Raw genomic sequence first — 7,526 nt, forward strand, 5'->3', positions numbered from 1 at the left:
ACTTAAGTCGCCATTGTGCCATTTGTATTAAATTCGGATGCAATTTCTGTGTTTCATCGTCAATAAGAAGGTCCAAGGGATACAGTAAACCTGAAGTGAAGCATCGGAATCTAAAACTAGACTCACAGGAGAGGTTCAAATCATAGAAAGTGAAAGTGTCAGTCCTCTTGTACTTAAGCCGCCATTGTGCCTTTTGTATTAAGTTAGGATGCAATTTCTGTGTTTCATCGTCAATAAGAAGGTCCAAGGGATACAGTAAACCTGAAGTGAAGCATCGGAATCTAAAACTGGACTCACAGGAGAGCTTCAAATCATAGAAAGTTTGAGTGTCAGTCCTCTTATACTTAGGTCGGCATTGTGCCCTTTGTATTAAATTCGAATGCAAACTCTCTGTTTCATCGTCAATAAGAAGGTCCAAGGGATACAGTAAACCTTAAGTGAAGCATCAGAATCTAAAACTGGTCTATTAGGAGAGGTTCAAATCATAGAAAGTTAGAATGTCAGTCCTCTTGTACTTAAGTAGGCATTGTGCCTTTTGAATTTAATTCCGATGCTTTTTATGTGTTTCATTGTCAATAAGAAGGTCCAAGGGATACAGTAAACCTGAAGTGAAGCATCGGAATCTAAAACTGGACTCACAGGAGAGGTTCAAATCATTGAAAATTAGAATGTCAGTCCTCTTGTACTTAAGTCGGCATTGTGCCTTTTTTTATTAAATTCGGATGCAATTTCTGTGTTTCATCTTTAATAAGAAGGTGCAAGGTATACAGCAAACCTGAAGTGAAGCATCGGAATCATAAACTGGACTCACAGGAGAGGTTCAAATCATAGAAAGCGAGAGTGTCAGTCCTCTTGTACTTAAGCCGCCATTGTGCCTTTTGTACTAAATTCGGATGCAATTTCTGTGTTTCATCGTCAATAAGAAGGTCCAAGGAATACAGTAAACCTGACGTGAAGCATCGGAATCCATAACTGGACTCACAGGAGACGTTCAAATCATAGAAAGTTAGAGTGTCAGTCCTCTTGTACTTAAGTCGGCATTGTGCCCTTGGTATTCAATTCGAATGCAAACTCTGTGTTTCATCGTCAATAAGAAGGTCCAAGGGATACAGTAAACCTGAAGTGAAGCATCGGAATCTAAAACTGGAATCACAGGAGAGGTTCAAATCATAGAGAGTGAGAGTGTCAGTCCTCTTGTACTTATGACGGCATTGTGCCTTTTGAATTTAATTCCGATGCATTTTCTGTGTTTCATCGTCAATAAGAAGGTCCAAGGTTTACAGTAAACCTGAAGTGAAGCATCGGAATCTAAATCTGACCTCACAGGAGAGGTTCGAATCATAGAGAGTGAGAGTGTCAGTCCTCTTGTACTTAAGTCGGCATTGAGCCATTTGTATTAAATTTGGATGCAATTTCTGTGTTTCATCGTCATTAAGAAGGTCCAAGGGATACAGTAAACCTGAAGTGAAGCATCGGAATCTAAAACTGGACTCACAGGTGAGGTTCAACACAGAGAAAGTGAAAGTGTCAGTCCTCTTGTACTTAAGCCGCCATTGTGCCTTTTGTATTAAGTTCGGATGCAATTTCTGTGTTTCATCGTCAATAAGAAGGTCCAAGGGATACAGTAAACCTGAAGTGAAGCATCGGAATCTAAAACTGGGCTCACAGGAGACGTTCAAATCATAGAAAGTTAGAGTGTCTGTCCTCTTGTACTTAAGTCGGCATTGTGCCCTTTGTATTAAATTCGAATGCAAACTCTGTGTTTCATCGTCAATAAGAAGGTCCAAGGGATACAGTAAAACTAAAATGAAGCATCAGAATCTAAAACTGGTCTCTTCGGAGAGGTTCAAATCATAGAAACTTAGAATGTCAGTCCTCTTGTACTTAAGTCGGCACTGTGCCTTTTGAATTTAATTCCGATGCATTTTCTGTGTTCCATTGTCAATAAGAAGGTCCAAGAAATACAGTAAACCTGTAGTGAACATCGGAATCGAAAAATGGACTCACAGGAGAGGTTCAAATCATACAAAGTTAGAATGTCAGTCCTCTTGTACTTAAGTCGGCATTGTGCCTTTTGTATTAAATTCGGATGCAATTTCTGTGTTTCATCGTCAACAAGAAGGTGCAAGGTATACAGCAAACCTGAAGTGAAGCATCGGAATCTAAAACTGGACTCACAGGAGAGGTTCAAATCATAGAAAGTTAGAGTGTCAGTCCTCTTTTACTTAACTCGACATTGTGCCATTTGTATTAAATTCGGATGCAATTTCTGTGTTTCATCGTCAATAAGAAGGTTCAAGGGATACAGTAAACCTGAAGTGAAGCATCGGAATCTAAAACTGGACTCACAGGAGAGGTTCAAGCCATAGAATGCGAGAGTGTCAGTCCTCTTGTACTTAAGTCGCCATTGTGCCTTTTGTACAAAATTCGGAAGCAATTTCTGTGTTTCATCGTCAATAAGAAGGTCCAAGGGATACAGTAAACCTGAAGTGAAGCATCGGAATCCAAAACTGGACTTAAGGTGAGGTTCAAATCATAGACAGTTAGAGTGTCAGTCCTCTTATACTTAAGTCGGCACTGTGCCATTTGTATTAAATTCGGATGCAATTTCTGTGTTTCATCGTCAATAAGAAGGGCCAAGGGATACAGTAAACCTGAAGTGAAGCATCGGAATCTAAAACTGGACTCACAGGAGAGGTTCAAATCATAGAAAGTGAATGTGTCAGTCCTCTTGTACTTAAGTCGACATTGTGCCATTTGTATTAAATTCGGATGCAATTTCTGTGTTTCATCGTCAATAAGAAGGTCCAAGGGATACAGTAAACCTGAAGTGAAGCATCGGAATCTAAAAACTGGACTCACAGGAGAGGTTCAAATTATAGAAAGTTAGAATGTCAGTCCTCTTGTATTTAAGTCGGCATTGTGCCTTTTGAATTTAATTCCGATGCTTTTTCTGTGTTTCATTGTCAATAAGAAGGTCCAAGGGATACAGTAAACCTGAAGTGAAGCATCGGAATCTAAAACTGGACTCGCAGGAGAGGTACAAATCATAGAGAGTGAGAGTGTCAGTCCTCTTGTACTTAAGTCGCCATTGTGCCATTTGTATTAAATTCGGATGCAATATCTGTGTTTCATCGTCAATAAGAAGGTCCAAGGGATACAGTAAACCTGAAGTGAAGCATCGGAATCTAAAACTGGACTCACAGGAGAGGTTCAAATCATAGAAAGTGAAAGTGTCAGTCCTCTTGTACTTAAGCCGCCATTGTGCCTTTTGTATTAAGTTCGGATGCAATTTCTGTGTTTCATGGTCAATAAGAAGGTCCAAGGGATACAGTAAACCTGAAGTGAAGCATCGGAATCTAAAACTGGACTCACAGGAGAGCTTCAAATCATAGAAAGTTTGAGTGTCAGTCCTCTTATACTTAGGTCGGCATTGTGCCCTTTGTATTAAATTCGAATGCAAACTCTCTGTTTCATCGTCAATAAGAAGGTCCAAGGGATACAGTAAACCTTAAGTGAAGCATCAGAATCTAAAACTGGTCTATTAGGAGAGGTTCAAATCATAGAAAGTTAGAATGTCAGTCCTCTTGTACTTAAGTCGGCATTGTGCCTTTTGAATTTAATTCCGATGCTTTTTATGTGTTTCATTGTCAATAAGAAGGTCCAAGGGATACAGTAAACCTGAAGTGAAGCATCGGAATCTAAAACTGGACTCACAGGAGAAGTTCAAATCATAGAAAGTTAGAATGTCAGTCCTCTTGAACTTAAGTCGGCATTGTGCCTTTTTTTATTAAATTCGGATGCAATTTCTGTGTTTCATCTTTAATAAGAAGGTGCAAGGTATACAGCAAACCTGAAGTGAAGCATCGGAATCTAAAACTGGACTCACAGGAGAGGTTCAAATCATAGAAAGTTAGAGCGTCAGTCCTCTTTTACTTAAGTCGACATTGTGCAACTTGTATTAAATTCGGATGCAATTTCTGTGTTTCATCGAAATAGGAAGGTCCATGGGATACAGTAAACCTGAAGTGTAGGATCGGAATCTGAAACTGGACCACAGGAGAGGTTCAAATTATAGAAAGTTAGAGTGTCAGTCCTCTTTTACTTAAGTCGACATTGTGCAACTTGTATTAAATTCGGATGCAATTTCTGTGTTTCATCGTCAAGAAGAAGGTCCAAGGGATACAGTAAACCTGAAGTGAAGCATCGGAATCAAAAACTGGACTCACAGGAGAGGTTCAAATCATAGAAAGCGAGAGTGTCAGTCCTCTTGTACTTAAGTCGCCATTGTGCCTTTTATACTAAATTCGGATGCAATTTCTGTGTTTCATCGTCAATAAGAAGGTCCAAGGGATACAGTAACCTGAAGTGAAGCATCGGAATCTAAAACTGGACTCACAGGAGAGCTTCAAATCATAGAAAGTTTGAGTGTCAGTCCTCTTATACTTAGGTCGGCATTGTGCCCTTTGTATTAAATTCGAATGCAAACTCTCTGTTTCATCGTCAATAAGAAGGTCCAAAGGATACAGTAAACCTTAAGTGAAGCATCAGAATCTAAAACTGGTCTATTAGGAGAGGTTCAAATCATAGAAAGTTAGAATGTCAGTCCTCTTGTACTTAAGTCGGCATTGTGCCTTTTGAATTTAATTCCGATGCTTTTTATGTGTTTCATTGTCAATAAGAAGGTCCAAGGGATACAGTAAACCTGAAGAGAAGCATCGGAATCTAAAACTGGACTCACAGGAGAGGTTCAAATCATTGAAAGTTAGAATGTCAGTCCTCTTGTACTTAAGTCGGCATTGTGCCTTTTTTTATTAAATTCGGATGCAATTTCTGTGTTTCATCTTTAATAAGAAGGTGCAAGGTATACAGCAAACCTGAAGTGAAGCATCGGAATCTAAAACTGGACTCACAGGAGAGGTTCAAATCATAGAAACTTAGAGTGTCAGTCCTCTTTTACTTAAGTCGACATTGTGCAACTTGTATTAAATTCGGATGCAATTTCTGTGTTTCATCGTCAAGAAGAAGGTCCAAGAGATACAGTAAACCTGAAGTGAAGCATCAGAATCAAAAACTGGACTCACAGGAGAGGTTCAAATCATAGAAAGCGAGAGTGTCAGTCCTCTTGTACTTAAGCCGCCATTGTGCCTTTTGTACTAAATTCGGATGCAATTTCTGTGTTTCATCGTCAATAAGAAGGTCCAAGGGATACAGTAAACCTGAAGTGAAGCATCGGAATCTAAAACTGGAATCACAGGAGAGGTTCAAATCATAGAGAGTGAGAGTGTCAGTCCTCTTGTACTTATGACGGCATTGTGCCTTTTGAGTTTAATTCCGATGCATTTTCTGTGTTTCATCGTCAATAAGAAGGTCCAAGGTTTACAGTAAACCTGAAGTGAAGCATCGGAATCTAAATCTGACCTCACAGGAGAGGTTCGAATCATAGAGAGTGAGAGTGTCAGTCCTCTTGTACTTAAGTCGGCATTGTGCCCTTTCTATTAAATTCGAATGCAAACTCTGTGTTTCATCGTCAATAAGAAGGTCCAAGGGATACAGTAAAACTTAAATGAAGCATCAGAATCTAAAACTGGTCTCTTCGGAGAGGTTCAAATCATAGAAACTTAGAATGTCAGTCCTCTTGTACTTAAGTCGGCACTGTGCCTTTTGAATTTAATTCCGATGCATTTTCTGTGTTCCATTGTCAATAAGAAGGTCCAAGAAATACAGTAAACCTGTAGTGAACATCGGAATCGAAAAATGGACTCACAGGAGAGGTTCAAATCATACAAAGTTAGAATGCCAGTCCTCTTGTACTTAAGTCGGCATTGTGCCTTTTGTATTAAATTCGGATGCAATTTCTGTGTTTCATCGTCAACAAGAAGGTGCAAGGTATACAGCAAACCTGAAGTGAAGCATCGGAATCTAAAACTGGACTCACAGGAGAGGTTCAAATCATAGAAAGTTAGAGTGTCAGTCCTCTTTTACTTAACTCGACATTGTGCCATTTGTATTAAATTCGGATGCAATTTCTGTGTTTCATCGTCAATAAGAAGGTTCAAGGGATACAGTAAACCTGAAGTGAAGCATCGGAATCTAAAACTGGACTCACAGGAGAGGTTCAAGCCATAGAACGCGAGAGTGTCAGTCCTCTTGTACTTAAGTCGCCATTGTGCCTTTTGTACAAAATTCGGAAGCAATTTCTGTGTTTCATCGTCAATAAGAAGGTCCAAGGGATACAGTAAACCTGAAGTGAAGCATCGGAATCCAAAACTGGACTTAAGGTGAGGTTCAAATCATAGACAGTTAGAGTGTCAGTCCTCTTATACTTAAGTCGGCACTGTGCCATTTGTATTAAATTCGGATGCAATTTCTGTGTTTCATCGTCAATAAGAAGGGCCAAGGGATACAGTAAACCTGAAGTGAAGCATCGGAATCTAAAACTGGACTCACAGGAGAGGTTCAAATCATAGAAAGTGAATGTGTCAGTCCTCTTGTACTTAAGTCGACATTGTGCCATTTGTATTAAATTCGGATGCAATTTCTGTGTTTCATCGTCAATAAGAAGGTCCAAGGGATACAGTAAACCTGAAGTGAAGCATCGGAATCTAAAAACTGGACTCACAGGAGAGGTTCAAATTATAGAAAGTTAGAATGTCAGTCCTCTTGTATTTAAGTCGGCATTGTGCCTTTTGAATTTAATTCCGATGCTTTTTCTGTGTTTCATTGTCAATAAGAAGGTCCAAGGGATACAGTAAACCTGAAGTGAAGCATCGGAATCTAAAACTGGACTCGCAGGAGAGGTACAAATCATAGAGAGTGAGAGTGTCAGTCCTCTTGTACTTAAGTCGCCATTGTGCCATTTGTATTAAATTCGGATGCAATATCTGTGTTTCATCGTCAATAAGAAGGTCCAAGGGATACAGTAAACCTGAAGTGAAGCATCGGAATCTAAAACTGGACTCACAGGAGAGGTTCAAATCATAGAAAGTGAAAGTGTCAGTCCTCTTGTACTTAAGCCGCCATTGTGCCTTTTGTATTAAGTTCGGATGCAATTTCTGTGTTTCATGGTCAATAAGAAGGTCCAAGGGATACAGTAAACCTGAAGTGAAGCATCGGAATCTAAAACTGGACTCACAGGAGAGCTTCAAATCATAGAAAGTTTGAGTGTAAGTCCTCTTATACTTAGGTCGGCATTGTGCCCTTTGTATTAAATTCGAATGCAAACTCTCTGTTTCATCGTCAATAAGAAGGTCCAAGGGATACAGTAAACCTTAAGTGAAGCATCAGAATCTAAAACTGGTCTATTAGGAGAGGTTCAAATCATAGAAAGTTAGAATGTCAGTCCTCTTGTACTTAAGTCGGCATTGTGCCTTTTGAATTTAATTCCGATGCTTTTTATGTGTTTCATTGTCAATAAGAAGGTCCAAGGGATACAGTAAACCTGAAGTGGAGCATCGGAATCTAAAACTGGACTCACAGGAGAAGTTCAAATCATAGAAAGTTAGAATGTCAGTCCTCTTGAACTT

The sequence above is a fragment of the Schistocerca serialis genome, unplaced genomic scaffold (genome assembly GCF_023864345.2).
Source record: "Schistocerca serialis cubense isolate TAMUIC-IGC-003099 unplaced genomic scaffold, iqSchSeri2.2 HiC_scaffold_1417, whole genome shotgun sequence".
In the NCBI taxonomy this organism is placed as follows: Eukaryota; Metazoa; Arthropoda; class Insecta; order Orthoptera; family Acrididae; genus Schistocerca; species Schistocerca serialis.